Raw genomic sequence first — 19021 nt, 5'->3', positions numbered from 1 at the left:
CTAGCTAAGAATATTGGTCGTGAAGAAAATTGGGTCACGACCACTGATCCTGTGCGCATTTGACGTGATGTTGTCAGACATATATTTTTAAGATGGCAACGTGTATCTTTAATTTTTTTTGCACATGTACTCAATGCCATTGAGAAACAGTGGCAATTATAGAATGGTTAAAGCACGAAAGGAGGCCAATACGCCTGCTGTGTCCAGGCCAGTTCTCTGCACGGGCAACTACAGCGTCTAACTACCCCTCCATTCCACGACAGCCTTGCAACCCCTCTTCTCCTCGGATGATTATCTAATTACCTTTTGAAAACCATGATTGAATCTGCCTCCACCAGACTCTCAGGCAGTGCTTGCAGATACAAACCATTTGCCGCCTAAAATATATTTTCCTTGTGTCACCTTTGAAAGCAGTTTCTCCTTATCTACTCTGTCTAGACTCCTGGTGATCTTGAACACATCAATCCCCCCTTAATCTTGATTTCTTGAAGGAGAACAGCCCAACTTCTCCAATCCGCCCATGTAGTTGAAGTTCCTCATCCCCGGAACATTCTTGTCAATCTTTGTTTCTGCACCTCTCTCCAATGCTTTCACAAAGTTCCTGAAGTCCAGTACCAGAACTGGACCCAATACTCCAGTTGTGAAGATTCATCATAACTTCATCACTTTTGGCATTTCAGTCCATGGTTTTCCACACAGCAATTAGATTAAAATTATTTGTACAACCTTGTCTTATGTCTCTGCATATCTAATACAGAAGGATAGACTATATAGAAGTGGTAACCTACAACAGTTAAGTGCTTCCTGCTGGAAAAAAAGGATGTCAAAGCATTTAGCTACTTTTGATGTGACGATCGACTGTCAATCATAGCAAGAGTGTTTATAAACATTGTAGTTGGCACCACAGCAGGCTAATGGAGATGCATTCAAGTGTGAAAAGAAATATCAATGAACAATCCACCAAGCAGCTGTCTCTGGACTAACAAAACTATTGATGACTGGCTGATACAATGTATTGCTGTGTGAAATTGAATGGAAGGTCTGCATTTCAAAGACTATCAAGGGATTTCAAGCTCTTTGAAGTGTACCTGGCTTTCCAGGAAGGCTCTGACACATATAACCGCTGCTGCTTTGAACATTTCTGTCTGAGGCAGCAGATATTAGGAATAGGTAAGTCAAAATGTAGTGATTTTTCAACATACTGCTGCTCCTCAGCTTTCACTTGGGGACTCTGATGGGGCTGCCTAATGGTGGGGAAGGGGAGGTTTGAATCTCTGCTGGGCCTCTGATGGAGGGTCATTTTGGGAGTCTGCTTTGGGGTCTCTGTTAGGGGTCTCTTTTGCGGGTTTGATGAGGGTCTCTGTTGGGTGTCTGATAGAGGGTCTCTGTTGGAGGTCTAATGGGGGGTCTGATGGGGTCTGGGGGCCTGATGGGTGATCATGGGAGTGGGTCGGGTCACTCTCATGCATGTGTGCTTTGGAGGGGTGACCCATAATTCCCGTGGTGGTGAAGGGGAAGATGTTACTACTTGTCAGTGGAGGCCGGGGGCAGAATTTGCATTGTAGGGGAGAGGGATGCAGCCACTGGACCTGAGTATCAGGCCGCCCACTCAAAATGGCAGCCCAATAAGGGTTTTCCAATGGAATCCTGCAAACCCCCATCATGCATAACTTTGCATGGTAAGGGAGAGTGAATGGCTCCTGGGCGCTGCTCCTCGCACCAATGCAAACCGGGAGTGATTCTACTCTGATGGGAAAACTTCCTGAATGGAGATTCCAGCCCAGAGTTTCTGAGGTGTGTTCTGGAGAATTTCCTTGATCAGTATGCTTCCTGCTTAATGAGGAAGGCGGCATTGCTGGATCCAGCACTGAGGAATGAAAGTGAAGAATGTCCCAGTCGGGGAGCACCTCGTTAATAGTGATCATAGTTTCCGAAGGTTTCGGTCGGTTAGGGAGAAGGACAAGTCAAAATTTGGATTAAAAATACTCAACTGGAGGATGTCCAATTTCAGCAAATTGAGGAGGGATCTGTTGGGTAAATTGGAGTAGGACTGCTAATCAGAACTATCGTGAAATAATGGATAGCCTTTAACAAAGCGTTGCTTTAGGTCCGGCCTCAGTCCATTTCTACAACAAGGAAAGAGAGGACAATCCAAGCCAGAGATACCTGTATGATTAAAGAGTTAGAGAGGAGAATGAAGGAGAAAAATAGACAGATGTCAAGTTGATAATGCAAGAGGAAATAGTGCTTAATTATATCATAGAGGGGAAATAGGGGCCAATTAGGGACCAAAGTAGAGGTCTATTGTTGGAGGCAGAAATTATGTCTGAGATAATAAATGAATCTTTACATCAGTGTTTACTGAGGAAACAATCTTTGCCCAAGCAAATGCTGACCATGATTTTGCAGATAGATGGAGGCTGCCAGAGGACTGGAGCATTGTCAATGTTACACACTTGTTCAAAGAAAGGGTGAAGGAAAAACCTGACAATTACAGGTCAGTATGTTTGACCCATTGGTGGGAAAACTATTAGAAGCAATGATCCAGAAGAAATTTAACAGGAATTTGGAGGAGCACGAACGGATTAAAGAGAAACAGATTTGTTGAGGGAAAATTTACTTTCACTAGCTTTACTGAATTCTTTGAAGAGGCAACAACAGAGAGGAGGGATGAGGCCATGCAGGTGACGTTGTGAATATTGACTTCAAAAAGGCATTTATTGAAGTGCCACACAATAGCCTTGTTCGTGGAATTGAAGCCGATGGGATAGAAGAGGCAGGAGAAGCATGGCTATAACATTGGCTAAGGGATAGAAAACAAAGTTATAGCGAATGGCTAGATGTCAGATTGGAGGGAGGTATACGCTGGAGATTCCCAAGCTTCAGTGTTAGGACAACTGTTTTTTTTTCCCTGGGACTTGGAGGGACAAGGCGCTGTTTGAAATGTTGAAATAACGTGAAATTGATTGTGAAAGGTGATAATTGAGTTCGAGTAGTCTGTGACAGGCTGGTGAAATAGGCACGCAAACAGCAGATGGAATTAAATGCAGAAAAAAGTGAAGGTGAGATCTTTTAATAGGAAGAATGGGGAGAGATGATATAAGCTAAGCGACAGAATTTTAATGGTGTAGGGAGAGAGAGACCTGGGTGTGCTGGTACACAAGACCACCAAGGTGGCAGGACAGATGAGCAAAGCAGTTAATTGGGATCCTTGGCTTTCTAAATAGAAGCAAATGAGTGCAAAATCCAGGAGGTCATGCCAAATCTATAGAAAGAATGGATTTGACACTAGTTAGAGTGTTATGTCCAATTCAGTTGTGTCCAGTTCAGGCCCCCACACTTCAGGAAGGAAATGAAGGCTCTGGGGAGGGTACGGAAGAAATTATTTGAACGGCTTCAGCGTTGAGAGACTACAGTGAAACCAGACTGGAGAAGCTAGGGTTATTTTACTCAGAGAAGGCCAAGAAGAGATTTGATTGAGGTGTTTAAAATCTTGAAGAGTTGAGACAGATTTTTTTTTCCCCCTCGAGAAACCAGCGTTTGTTGTCCATTCTGAATTGTCTTTGAACCAATTGGCTTTCTCTGCCATCACAGAGGGCAATTAAGAGAAAAGCACACTGCTGTGGGCCTGGATAATAATAATAATCATCATCTTTATCCGTGTCACAAGTAGGCTTACATTAACACTGCAATGAAGTTACTGTGAAAAGCCCCTAGTCGCCACACTCCAGCGCCTGCCTGTTCGGGTACACTGAGGGAGATTTCAGAATGTCCAATTCACCCAACAATCTTTTGGGACTTGTGGGAGGAAACCGGAGCACCCGGAGAAAACCCTGGCAGAAATTGGGGACTAAGAAATAGACCAGACCACACCAGGTAAGGATGAGAGATTTCCTTTCCTGAAAGTCATTAGTGAACCATGTGGGTTTTTATGTTAGGTTTAATGGTCATTGTTACTGAGGCCAGCTTTTTCTTTGTATTCCACAATTTTATGAATTGAATTTAAATTCCGGCAGGTGCCGTATTGGGATTTGAACCTGTGCTCACAGAGTAATAGCCTCGGCCTCTGGAATATAAATTCAGTTTGATTACCAATACGCCATGGATTCCCTCTATAAATAAGTAAATAATGAATAAATAAATTGCACAGCAGTTTGGGACCTGGAGTATTCTGTGTAGATTTTGTCCGCTTACCTCAGGAAGGATATTACTGTCATCGAGCAAGTTCAACGAAGCTTCACCAGATTTGACCCTGGGAGGGGGGTGACTGTCCTATGAAGAGAGATCGGGCTAACTGGGCATGTATTCTCTAGTCTTTTCAAAGAATGACTTAAAAGAATAGACAGGGTAGATGCAGGTAAGATATTTCCCCTAGTGGAGGGGTCTAGAACCAGGGGACACAATTTCAAAATAAGGGGGAAGCCAGTGAGGATCGAAATGAGGAGAATTTCTGTTTTTTATTTGAGAGGGTTGAGAATCTTCAGAATTCTCTACCCTGGCGGGCTGTAGAAGCTCAGTAATTGAGCATTCTTAAAGTAGAGAGTGGCAGATTTCTAAATGCAAATGAAATAAAGCGGGATGGAGATTGTGGTAAAATGGCCAACAGCCTGAATCTTAGGCCCGATACGGAATTGAACGTTGTAAATTAAGAATTGGACACTTTATGTTAAAGCCACAGTCAGAACCACAGGCAGGCCTGATGGGAAGTCAAACAGCCAAACTCGAATATACTGAGCAGAGACACCCGACGGGGCAAGTCTGGCTTGCCCTGTTAATAGGAGATCGGGAGATAGTTGGACCCATACAAGTGGATTGATGGTGTGAATCACCCAGGTGAAATCAGACTTTCTGGCATCCAGATTTCCCACCCTTGCCTTCTGTGGGATATGGATTGACCCATGAAGCGGGGGGGGGGGGGGGGGGGGGGAATGGGTGGGGGGGGGGGGGGAGTTCCTGCCATCCTGCGAAGTTGCAGGCGTCAACCCCATCGGGTGCTGCAAACCCCGCCAAGTTACTTCATTGGCTGAGGGCCAGAGAAGCTTCTGGAGGAATGCAAAGAGGGGGGAAGAAAGAGACGTCCAGAGACCCTCCCCAGCGAAGACTTGACGCAGAGGCAACAGAGAAGACTCGACGGTGGGCCAGGGGACAGATGGAAGAGGAATGCGAGACCCACCTTTGGCAGATGAGAGCCCTGAGGCGACTGAGACTCAGAGGATTGGACCCGCAGCTCGATCAAGTTCATCGGCACGCCTAGTATTAGATTCTTGGGCAAACTAGATTTGGGATTATTAGGGGGGATAACTGTTTTATTGTGTTTGTGAATAAATTTTGGTTGAATCATGAACCTGTGTTTATCCTTTGTTCATGTACCAGTTAAAGGCAGCTGGGTAAAATATTTTAATAATAAACTGGTCGAAACGCCCAATAACTTACAGACATCAGGATTGTGTGGGGAAAATGCATTGAAGTGGATGGTCAGCCATGATTTTATTGATGAATCACCTATTCCTGCTCCTATGTTCCCATCTTCTTAAACAGAAACTGCTTCTAATGGCTGAAGGGTTAATAACCAGGGGGCATAAGTTTAAGGTGATTAGCAAAAGAACCAGAAATGACATGAGGAAACACTTTTCATGCAATGATTGGTTAGGATTTGGAATGCACTGCTTGATGGAGTAGTGAAAATGGATTCATAAGCAGTCTGTAAAAGAGAATTAGATAAATTACAAAAGGAGAAAACATTGGAGGAATTAGGGAAAGGGTGGGGGTGGGGAGGGCGGGGGGCGGGGGGGGGGGGAGGTGGGATTAAGTGGAATAGTCTTCAAAGTATTCAATTGGCAGGTTGGATTTTTTCAGTTCTGTGTTATTCCACGTGTCTGAGTAATGGCTATGAGATCTATGCTCTATGAGTTACTTTCCCATGTGTTTGCAATAGAAGAGGCAAGTGTAAAGTCTGCCTGAAAGGTGTGTTACTTTAGCCATCTCATTCTCATTACTTCCATCTGATTGCTATCCATTGAATATCTACCCGATTCTTCAGGAATTTGTTTTATTCTTGATCCAAGGGATATACAACTTCAGCAGCGCCTTCTGATTGACACCTTTTGCAGAGCCTGGTGCTGGCATGTGCATGTGAGACGGACACTTCCCGTTGTACGTAAGGCTGCAATTAAGGTCAATTCTACATGCTGTCCACAGGGCAAAAGCCATTATCCTCACACAAAACCTCTCATCTATAGCTGATTTTTACCTACACTTGTCTTTGAGTTCACTGCAACGCATCATGATAAATCTTATTCCCTCGGTGATTTGAGGGCATGAGGGGGGCCACTCAGAAAAGAAGCACCTTCTGCACTGCTTGTGTGCGTAACCATGTTCTTGCTTCGCAACTTCAGATCTCATTAACACGAGCACATTGTAGAAGGCAAACAGCTACTCAATTAAGAAACCATCTATGTTCTTTGATTCACACACTAAGCAAGCAAGGAAGGATAATTGAATGCAATCTACGGATACTTAATAAGATTGCTCCATTGGATTCAGGGATTTTGCAGTGCGGCTCAAAACCTCCAACTTTAAGAATAATTAACCTAAACTGTAGAACAAAAAGAGAAAATGCTGCAAAAACTCAACAGGTCTGGCAGCATCTGTGGAGAGAGACACCAAGTTAATGTTTCCAGTCCAATGTGACTCTTAATCAGAATTCTGTTTGATAACAACGTCAGGATTGGGCCTGAGAGAAGGGAATGCAGCAGCTTAAGAGGGAGACAGGTTAGAGTGAGTTCGAGGAGCAAAGGAATGAAGATAGCTGATGTCACACTGATAGTTCCCAAGAGTCCCGGGGGGGGGGGGGGGGGGGGGGGGGGGGGGGAGGGGGGGGGCAAAGGGGGGAAACTGGAGGTGGGTGAAAGGGCCCATTGAACAGGGAGAGGACTCTTGCCCATAGAAGTGAGCATGGAGGCGAAGAGAACAGAAGAAGAGTTCAACGTTGTGCTGAGCTCACAATTCAGTAAGGTAAGGGGATAAAGTTTGCTGAATCTCCACAGTGTCAACCTGGAGTTATTATAATAATAATCTTTATTAGTGTCACAAGTAGGCTACAATTAACACTGCAATGAAGATACTGTGAAAAACCCCTAGTCGCCTCACTCCGATGCCTGTTCGGGTACAGAGAGAGAACTCAGAAATGTCCAAATTACCTAACAGCACGTCTTTCGGGACTTGTGGGAGGAAACCGGAGCACCCGGAGGAAACCCACGCAGACATGGGGAGAATGTGCAGACCCCGCACACACAGTGACCCAAGCCGGGAATCAAACCTGGGACCCTGGCGCTGTGAAGCTACAGTGCTAACCACTGTGCTACCGTACCGTACCGTTCCCTGTGTGAAGATGGACTTCTGGTCCCGAAGGACATCTGGGAGTTCCCAGCCACCGGCCTCAGCTTCGCAGGTCCAAATTCAGACCAGTTACACTCAGATGAAAGTTCTCCGGCTATAAGTTGGTGGACACACACTATTTTAGGGAAGATAGAAAGAGAGTGAGAGACCCAGTTGGAGTAAACGTCTCTTCTCAGTTGGTTCCCCAAATGCCCCAATTCTAATTATCTTCCAGCGCCATAGTTAGTAATTCACAGAACAGTTCACTAGTCTGTCACCAGGGGCTTACAGTTTGAGGGGCGACATTCCACATCAAACGGGGCTGACCAGGAGCCTTTCTCACTTTTACCACCAACCATTGGTACGTTGGAAGGATTCGCAGGTTGATGCCCTCAACCTGTTCACCGTGTTACGGACGGACCTTCCTTGGCAATCGAGTCCTGGGGCGGAACTTGAACCCAGAGCGTCTGGCTCGGAGGCAGGGATGCTACCCATTGCGTCACAAGACCTCCTACAAAACTGACTTCAAAACCAGCAGGTTCACAGCTTACGTTCTCTCTCTCTCTTATATGTATTCCAGCATGTGTTTTTTAAAAATTCTCAACCCTCAATTAAGGTGATGGCCATTCAAATCAACCAGCCAAATCCTCCTCAAGCACTAGAAAGGCCAGGTGACTTCTGGGAAGAGGCCTACTTGTTGACCGCTCCAAGCTGAATTTGTGACCTGCTTAAAGAAAATCCTAAATGTACAAATCACACCACGTCCTTCTATGCCACAAATAAAAAAGTTCAGTCTTGAAACTTATGCCGGCCATAGCACGGCCATAGGATTCTTTTTCCTTCCAGCAGCAGACCCCCGCCCGCTGGTTTCCTGGCAATGTGGGGGTAATTTCAATGGAAAATCCCAGTGTCCAGCAGCGGGAATATAGAATCCTGTCACCAGGGAACGGAGAATCCAGCGTCATGATTCTAACACTGCGAATAACAGGGATCCGACAATTCAAAACCATTCTGAGCACATTACTTAGAACAGTACAGCACAGAACAGGCCCTTCGGCCCTCGATGTTGTGCCGAGCAATGATCACCCAACTCAAACCCAAGAATCCACCCTAAACCCGTAACCCCCCCCCCCCCCCCCCCCCCCCCCAACCTTACTTTTTAGGACACCACGGGCAATTTAGCATGGCCAATCCACCTAACCTGCACATCTTTGGACTGTGGGAGGAAACCGGAGCACCCGGAGGAAACCCACGCACACACGGGGAGGACGTGCAGACTCCGCACAGACAGTGACCCAACCGGGAACCGAACCTGGGACCCTGGAGCTGTGAAGCATTTATGCTAACCACCATGCTACCGTGCTGCCCGGTAGCATGGTGGTTAGCATAAATTACAAGATAAACACTGATGACAAAGTTTCGATTACAACCTTTCACCCACCAGACACGCTACTGCTTCTGTGCTCGATTCCAATTTGTGACAGAGCAAACCAACCTCTGTTATAATTTATTTGGATTCCTGCAACTGTGGATTCGGGGACAATGTTTTCAGCCTTTTCTGATCACCATAATTCATCTGTTTCCGATTCTGGATTATAGTGGTGGCAGCCTTCCATCTTGTAAGATGATGGTTTGCGGTCAACTCATATTATTCCAATCCCAGATCAGATCCCAACAGTGAGTAAGATATTAGACAGAAACCCCGATATTTTTGTTTAATTTCAGACCATGTGGAAAGAATGAATCGTTCCAGGAGGGACTGCATGAAAAATCAGGTTTTTAGTGTTTCTTAAAAAAAAAGTATTTGAGTACAATATTAAACTTTTAACTTCACATCCAAAAAGAACCACTTAAAATTACCACTGAACACAACTATACAATTTCCCATTAAACAAGAAAAGAAATATGCAGCTCTTAATCTATCTTAAAATTAGCAGGGCATAGAGTAATACCTGCTTTATAAAACAGATGTGGCTCCAGTTGGAATCCCTTCAGAATCTGGCTGGCTGTCTTCAAATAGCCTCTTTGGCTGGGTTGTTTCAGCCTCTTCCTTATCTACAGACAAAATTGCTCTGCTTTAAAATATATAAAATATTATTACTCTTTTTTTAAACTATCCTACTTGCAAAGAATTGTGGACTCAGAGTCAGGCAACTCAGAACTCAGCTCCTCTCTCTCTCTCTCTCAAAGCTGCCTCTCTGCCTTTCCGAGCTCCACTTAGCAATGACCTCATCTCCCCAAGCGGAAAATCACGTGATCTCTGCAGGCTGCAAAAGCACATTAACTTCCCAGGGACCTCCCCAGTCAATCCACATTCTGGCCGATTTCACCTGCTATGTACTAGAAGCAAAACAAAATACTTTTTTTAAAAGCATGACTCTTGCAGCCAAATACACTACACCTCCAGGTGTTCCAAAGAGTCACGGCCCTCTGCGAAAAAATAAAATTCTCTCCTCCATCTTTATGCAACATGCGGTGTGGCTCTGGAGCCTCACTTCAGCATGGCAACCTTTTCCACATCTTTTGCAGATTCAGACAGGGGGCTGAGAAGGTGCACAGTTTGCTGGCTTTTGTTGCCCCCTCAGCCCTCTGCTCGACTAGCTGAGCTTTTCATTTCTAATCATCTCTTCCAAAGCCCTTCCAACCCGCTAAACAGCTGGCTTGTAATGCCGAACAAGACCAGCAGTGAGGGTTCAATTCCCGTACCGGCCTCCCCAACAGGCAGCAGAATGCAGAATTAGGGGCAGCACGGTAGCATGGTGGTTAGCATAAATGCTTCACAGCTCCAGGGTCCCAGGTTCAATTCCCGGCTGGGTCACTGTCTGTGTGGAGTCTGCACGTCCTCCCCCTGTGTGCGTGGGTTTCCTCCGGGGGCTCCGGTTTCCTCCCACAGTCCAAAGATGTGCGGGTTAGGTGGATTGGCCATGCTAAATTGCCCTTAGTGTCAAAGTAAGGTTAATGGGGGGGGGGGGGGGGAGAGTTACGTTAGGCTTGAGTAGGGTGATCATTGCTCGGCACAACATCGAGGGCCGAAGGGCCTGTTCTGTGCTGTACTGTTCTAAATTTCTAAATGTGGCGACTAGGGGCTTTTCACGGTAACTTCATTGAAGCCTACTTGTGACAATAAGTGATTATTATTATTATTATTATTATTATATATTGCAGCCAAGAGTAACTGCCTCCCAGGTTTCATCGTCAATGTCTGTCATCTTCATACTTTGCTTGCTTTCCTTGCAGTGGAGGTACGGATGCCAAGGTAATTACGACTCAATGGCCAGTTCACTGAATGAATGGTATTTGGGTATGCAGCAGTATCTCTTGGCTCTGAGCTAGAAGCTTGTGGGTTCAAATTCCTATCCCGGAAACGTGAGCACAAAAATCCCGGCCTCCGACGTCTTGCTGGGGGAGTGTTATCCTCCGAAGATGCTGTCTTTCAGGTGCGATGTCAGACTGAGACCCTGTCTGCCCCCAAAGATGTAAAGATCCCACAGCACTTGTTGAAGAAGAGCAAGGGAGTTCTCCCTGTTGTCCCAGACAAAATCTTTTCTCAACCTACATCACTAAAACATTACCTGGCCATTATGTAGTTGTTGTTTGTGGGAGTTTGCTGTGCGCAAATTGGCTGCCACATTTCCTACATTGCAACAAAAGTAATTAATTTGCTTTAATTGTTTTTTGGGATCTTCAACTCTGTTTCACTCCCTTTCTCCTTCCTCCACTCTGTTTCACTCCCTTTTTCCTTCCACCACTCTGTTTCACTCCCTTTCTCCTTCCTCCACTCTGTTTCACTCCCTTTCTCCTTCCTCCACTCTGTTTCACACCCTTTCTCCTTACTCAACTCTGTTTCACTTTTGTTACGTGTGTACTTGATATATTCAAGCACATATGGGCAGCATGGTAGCATAGTGGTTAGCACTATGGCTTCAAAGCGCCAGGATCCCAGGTTCGATTCCCGGCTTGGGTCACTGTCTGTGTGGAGTCTGCATGTTCTCCCCGTGTCTGCGTGGGTTTCCTCTGGGTGCTCCGCTTTCCTCCCACAAGTCCCGAAAGTCATGCTTGTTAGGAGAATTCTGAATTCTCTCTCTGTGTACCCAAGCAGGCGCCGGATTGTGGAGACTCGTGGTTTTTCACTGCAACCTCATTGCGGTGTCTAAATATTTTCTTTATTTTCAAAACGTCAACCGGGCTCAGTAAGTAGCTCTCTTGCCTCTGAGCACAAAAATCTAGGCCTCCGACGTGACAATAAGCCTACTTGTGACAATAAAAAGTATTATTATTATTATTATTCCAAGACTTCCATGGCAATTTTTACTTCATAGATTTGTGCTCATCTAAACCTTTGTTGCTCACATCCTGACTGACAAACATTTCCATTCACCCTTGTGCTGACTGACCCGTCTGGCCATTTTAAAATCCTCACCGTTTCCAAATTGCTCCAGGACCTCACTCCTCCTTATCTCTGTCAGCCCCGCTAGCCTCACAAAGTTGCAAATTCTCTGCCATCCTCCAAGTTTGACCTCTTGAGCTTCCCCACTTTTAATCACTCTGAACACTGATGGCCGTGCCTTGAACTGCCAGGGCTCAAAGCTCTGGGATACCTTCCCTTAAAATCCCCATCTCTGCCTTCCTTCCTTTAAGAGGTTCTTTAAAGTCTACCTCTTTGATCAGCTGCCCTAATATCTGCTGACATGGTTCAATGCTAAATTTAATTTATTATCGCTCCTGTATAGCGCCATGGGACATTTAAATACGTTATATAAATGCACATTCCTTTTGCTGTTTGCCTGAGTAAAAGACCGGGACATATCTTTTATAACTTTACCTAGCTTTTAATCTTAGTATTCTGGCTGCTTTGGAAAGCATCCATGCTATCACTCAAAAGCTTCCAAGTTTGCCATCTGCACTGTGACATTTATTATCTGGCTAGACGTCTCAAATTTGTTTATCCTCGGCTGCATTTGCGTGTCTTCACAAGGCTTTACCCATGCACTGCACTTTGCATTGTTGCTCAGCACCTGCTAATGCTGATAGACTTCATTTGATTCTCAGCTGATGTACCAGGGCTCAATAGAGAAATCGAGGAGAAGGCGAGCATGGGTTCAGTTTGTGCAAAGGTTCGAAGCTTGCCTCCACCAGCACACACACACACATGGGAATGGCCAGAAGGGTCATGGCAAACACTTCATGTAGATTAAGCTGGACCATTTGAAGGACAAACGTTTTTCATTGTGGTAGGTGGGCACTCAAAATGACCTGAAGTTGCCATTATAAGAATAATAATTTTATTAGTGTCATAAGCAGGCTTACATTAACGCTGCAATGAAGGAGAATTCAGCATGTCCAATTCACCTAACAATCTCGTCTTTCGGGAATTTGAAGACTATGCCCTCAGAGAGAAGAATAGAAAGACTGGGTGAGATCTTTGCAGGCTTTGGTTACCATGAACATTTTGTAAGTGACGTTGGACCACAGTTCACTTCACAAGAATTCACAAATTATCTAAAGGAGAAAAGAATACAACACATCCGAACCGCTCCTTATCATCCCGCTGCAAATGGGCTGAAAGGTTCGTTCCGACAATGCAGTGTTCGTTGAAGGTAACCCATGAGCAAAGAGCATTGCCTAAACAAGTGTTTTCCAATTTTTTTTCCGGGGACCCTTTTATACCAACCGGCCAACCATCGGGACCCAACCCAGCCGACCTTCGCGACCCACACCAGCCGACCTTTGCGGCCCACGCCGGCTGACCTGCGCGACTCACCATTTCCTCTTACCTTGTTTGTTGCTGACAAAAATTGAGGAAATGGTTTTTGGTCCCTTTGGCCCCAATGGTCCCTTTGTTCCCTATCGTCCCTTTGCCCCCCTGAACTTGAAAAAAAAGGCAGCGACCATATAAAAAAAAATGCGGCCGCACTGTGCATGCGTGCCCGATCATCGGTGCGCATGCGCATAGTTTTGCGCATGCGCACCGATGATCGGCCATGCATGCGCAGTGCGGCCAAATGTTTTCTTTATCTGTTCTTGGCCATTTTGAAGGCCGGTGGCTGCGGCTGTTGTGCGCAGATTTGCACGATCGGTAGCGCCGTGAAGGATGGCTCCGCGACCCTCCCGACACCTGCCCGCGACCCACCCGCGGGTCGCGCCCCTGAGTTTGACAATGCCTGGCCTAAACGGCTAAGCCAATTCCTGATGCCCAGCCATCCAGATCCCCGCCCACTTATTGGTTAATGAACCGAACCGAGTGATCAGGGATCACCCAATTAGCAAGGCCCATATCGAAGGACCGCCCAAAAAGAGCACGAAAGCCCCCCGAGTATAAAGGAAGAGTTTGCCATATGTTTGTTCTCTCTTGGCCCTGATACACCGGTCACGGCCATCGCCAACTGCAGCAACACCAGAAGCGAGTTCGAGGTCAACGCCCGCTACCAGACGGATGAGCCCAGCTGAGCAACAGTTACTCCTTCAAACCCGAGAGATCCAGAATTGAACAGCGGCCACTGTTTCCTGACCTAAGCCGGGTGCCCAAAGTTAAGTACAGGTTGTCTTAGTCGATAGGTATAGTTAACTAGTAGTGTTTATGTTACATGACTAATTGTGTGTAAATAAAGTACCCTTGACCTTGAACTAACCAACTGGTGTTTGGCTCTTTGATCGATAGCCGGTTGAAACTTGTGGTGGGATCATTCGATACCTGGCGACTCTAAGTATTCAGACACAGATAACATAAAAAGAAGAGCAAATTCACTGATTGCAATAATTGGAACAGAGCCACAGAAAAGACCAAGTAAAAGAAAGCACAACACCAGAAATTGCAGTCAACAAGAAAAAGCAGATGCCTGAAGTTTGCCAGCAAGGATACAGAGATCAACGTCCTCTAATTGGCTGTGTCAATTAATTGTTCACAGTGTAAATTTTGATAGTTAATGTTATATTGTGTTCCATCGAAGAAACCTCTAATGTCGTGCCGGGTCGGAGAATCACTGGGAATGGGGGGTGGGGAGGGAGCACGAATCCCACCACGCCGCTCCGACGCTGGGCCACTGATTCTCCAGCGACCGGACGATTAGCGGCAATCGCGCCGGTGCGGTCGCTGCAGCACTGGTCGGGGGCCGTTGTAAGCGACCCCCGCGGCAATTGTGCGCGCTCGATGGGCCGGCGTCATTTGCGTATTGTCCTACCCAGCGGGACCTCGGCGTTCTGGCTGCAGGGGCCGTCCTGGTGGGGGGTTGGGGGAGCCAACTCCGGAGGGGGCCTCCACAGTGGTCAGGCCCGCAATCGAGCACGCTAATTAATCGGGGGGGGGGGTATTTCCTCTGCGCCGTGCCTCTGTAGGGCGCCACCATGTTACCTGCGGGCCAGTGCAGAGACAGCCGTGGCGCGCATGCGCGGACCTCTGATGGCTGTGCAGGGCCGGCTTTCAGCGCCGGAGCAGCACACAGCACTCCGCCACCATTCTAGCCCCCGAGGAAGGGGAGAATGGACTGTGCCTGGAGGCCCATTGATGCCAGCGTTACTCGTGCTGGTTTTCCCACTGGCACAACACTTGGCCGGGATTTCGGAGAATCCCGGCCACGAACTGTAGCATGTAGTTCCCAAAGTCGTACGATTCGCCCTGTCTAGTTTAGCACTCAATAGTAAGTTCGGCCATGGAGGTTCAATAAAAGTGTGACAATTGGCTTCAGCACCCTTATGCATTGGAATGGAAAATACATCATTCGCAGTTACTGCTTCCACTTCTCAGCCGGTTATTCCAGCTGCAAGGTGTTCATGGGCTGGATTTTACAGCTCTCAATGGGGTGAGCGAGGTGGAATAGAAATGTGTGGTTCACTTGCTCCCACACTGCCATCTCACATTGGTGAATCAAGCACGATACGCCAACTAGCGGCACAAACGGGGGTTCCAGGGGATCTAAACCAGGAGGCCATGCAGGAGAGGGGTAATGCCATGAACAGGAAGTCAGCCCCGGCGACCAATTTAAAGGCCCTTGCCATCTCAATCTCGCCGTATTTCTTATGGCAGGCTCAAACCAACAAAGGAGTGATGTCAAAAAACTATAGACACCCTGCTACCTTCACCTGCAGACTCTGCTGCTCCATGCAGCCTTGTTTCATTGGCAGGCCTTTGCTTCGGCTCTTGTGTCATCTTCTTGTCATGATATGCTGGCACACACACACTCATAATGATATACAGACAAGCAGTTAATGGACATAGAGAACTGGACATGACCAATAAGCAGGCAGGACACTCAGGGGTGGGAGCTGACTATAAAAGACACGAGGCACACACACTCCGCCTCTTTCCACTGATGAACATCTCGAGAGTCAGTCAAGGGTGTTGTTACAATCTCACACCTCCACCATGTGGCTAAGAGTTCAGTCAGACAGAGTAACCACACTTAAGTTAGCAGAGAGTCGAACTCACAGAGAACTGTGCTAAATGTGCTATTAGTTCAATAAACCTGATTGAACTAACTTCAAGGTCTGGAGTATCTTTCTGATCTAAACTGCATCCAGTTGCAGTCAGTATTAGGCCAGTGTACCTAACGCAACACTTCTCATTACTACCGGCAAACACTCCCAAACCTTTCACTATCTGATGCCCAGAAAATGAAGTGTGCAACAAAAACATTGCCTCCAACCGACTCTTTGATGAGCTGAGTAGCTCGTCAATTGGTTAATTCAAAATGGCAGGTGGACTTCCAATATCCATAAATCCCCGCCCTCCGTAACGTCTGAGATAGTGTGATGACATTGTACTGCCCATCCACTGTCATCACGTCGTCATTTAAGTGGGGGTAGGTGGGGCGGGGGAAGGGGTGCCGGGTTCATGGCTGCAGAATTTAACCCATATGTTGGAATTCTAGTTGACAACGGGATTGAGCTGGCTGTGATTCCCTCCTGCATGCAAAGAAATGCTCTCTGATGAGGAAGCAGAGGGTAACAAATGCTAGGAAAATGTATCCCAGCATTGATTCCTGCAACTAAGGAGGGGACAAAAGAGAGCGCAAAAATATATATTTTTTAAAGCCTGATCAGTATTGGTTTCCGCATGACATTCATGATAGAATCCTACCCAGTTAGATCAAAAGTGCTGAGGGCCATTCTAATTTGTTGAAATAAGTTGGCATTACATAGATTTGGGCATCTGGATATTTTGTAAAATATCTGCTGTGCTGATGTGCCTGCTTTCAGCTTTGCCTTCATGTGTCCAGCTGCATAAGGTGTTGTGTTTCACAGAAAAGGTTTAGTCGAATATTCCTCCAGACTTCCCACACTTGGTTGCTTTGATTGCGAAGATGTTTATCCTCATTTCCAAGTCAAAATTATGTTTGTGACAAAGTGCCCATCTTAGGTAAATGGAGAGAAGTGAACGATGACCATCATGCTCGCAACATGGTTAATTTTTAGGTTGAATAAGTCTTATTGCTTCTTCTGTTTTTTTTTAAATTTAGAGTACCCAATTCATTTTTTCCAATTAAGGGGCAATTTTGCATGTTCAATCCACCTACCCTGCACATCTCTTGGGTTGTGGGGGCGAAACCCACGCTGACACGGGGAGAATGAGCAAACTCCATATGGACTGTGACCCAGAGTCGGGATCGAACCTAGGACCTCGGTGCCGTGAGACTGCAGTGCTACCACTTATTGCTTCTTGACACATGTCGTATTCACATGTTACATGCGGCATGCGGTGAGCAGCTGGGCCGACATCCAGGAGTTACATGGATTGTTCACACTCACTTAAGATATGTGCAAATGTGATTGTACATTCAAGTATAAACTGACCTCATAAAATATATGGGGCTGGGTTCTCCAACTTTGAGCCGAAGTGCAGAGGATCTGTGGCGTTTTACGTGAACAAAATCAGTGCTGCCCCTCGCCGATCGTGCAACCAGTGAGGGACTAGCAGCCACGCCGCATAAAACCTGCGGCTCCCACGATATAAATGGCTGGAGAATGGCCGTGTCCATGGCCGCGCATGGCGACAACCTGCAGCAGTCGTGTGTAAAACATGGCGCCCGCAGTGCGCGAACCTGACTTGTCAGATAGTGCCATCCCTGGCTACCCCTTGGCCATCCCCTGGCCAACCCCACCAGTTACCCCCAGCCATCACAGAAGTACGCCCCAGTCAGCAGCATGGCCCCCGCTCGACTGTGGCGGCGCTGGACAATGTCCGCAGCCACTGAGACCACACATCAACCGCGCGGTCTGGAACTCAGCCCATCAGAGGCGGAACATGTGGGGAGAGCCTTCAGGTGACGTGCTGAGGCCATTGCAACGGCGTGCGGCGCGCGGCACGATGACACCTTTTCGGTGGGGACGGAGCATGCAAAACCTGTGTCAAACAGGTGCCGCCCCCGAGGTCGGTGTCAAAAGGGATTCTCCGCCATTTCGCCGATTATGAAATCGGCGTCGGGGAGCGGAGAATCCCGCCAGTGATTTCCTCAGCCTTTAGTGCTTATTATTTTGTGCTCACAATTAGTGCTTATGTGCCCACAGCCTTAGAAAATATAGATATGTGTATGTATGTAATGCTTCAGAAAATATGTGAATGCACACATATATTTATACCAGCTTTAAACAAGGGGAATTTTGAGAATCCAATAGAAAATCACAGGGAGAAATTGTCAATGGGATATGTTGGCTCATGTGTGAAAGAGATGCTGTCTGAGACAGCAGGGGGCCTGTACTCAATAATGCACATGTATTGATAAAGGAATAAGTTGGACTTTGTTGGAACATGTCTATATTTCAACATATGTTTACCATGCACGCATCTACGTTTAATTTCTACGAGGATTAACTCATTCCAATTTTTGCAAGATAAAACTGGAGAAGATAAAACAAGACAGAACAGCACACAGTAACAGCTGGGGGAGGTAGTGGAGGGAGGGGAGGGGGGGGTGTAGTGGGGACAATGGGCTGGGGTGCGGGCAGCTGAGTTATTAATGTTTGAAATTTTGACAGTCCCCTGACTAATATTTTCGAGCCCCGGGCTATTTGGCTGCTAAACCTATAGAAATAATCAAAAGTATTTTCACAGTTATAAAGGATCTATTCCAAATGTATTTGTGACAACCACAATTGGAACCAAGTTGCAAAAGACAAGAGCTTTTTTTTTTGGTTAATTGTATTTCCAAGAGTTTTCATCCACGAACGCATATTGTGAAGTTGTTGCGTAATTTGATTATATAATGAACTTTTTTGTTTTAAGTTTTCCAATTAAGGGGCAATTTAGCGCGGACAATCCACCTACCCTGCACGTCTTTTTGGGTTGTGGGGGTGAGACCCACCCAGACACGGGGAGAATGTGCAAACTCCACACGGACAGTGTCCCGGGGCCAGCATCAAACCCCGGTCCTCGATGCCGTGAGGCAGCAATGCTAACCACTGTTCTGCCCTTATATAATGAAAAATAATAGTGATTCAAAGAAAATTACAATAGAACGGACACATGTTCAACAGTATTAGAAAAAGGAGTGGCTGTACTTATTATTTATTTATTACCTTGTTTATTCACCTCAAAAGATGATACCCCAAATTTCAAAAGTGTGTTGTAACAACACCTAAAAGAATACTGTTGTAATTCTCAAAAATATTGAAGGGAAGTCCTATTACTTTTATTCTGGACTGCCGTATGAAA

This window comes from Scyliorhinus canicula, chromosome 14 (genome assembly GCF_902713615.1).
Source record: "Scyliorhinus canicula chromosome 14, sScyCan1.1, whole genome shotgun sequence".
Classification (NCBI taxonomy): domain Eukaryota; kingdom Metazoa; phylum Chordata; class Chondrichthyes; order Carcharhiniformes; family Scyliorhinidae; genus Scyliorhinus; species Scyliorhinus canicula.
The sequence above is the reverse complement of the archived record's forward strand: the minus strand, read 5'-3'. Positions refer to the sequence as shown.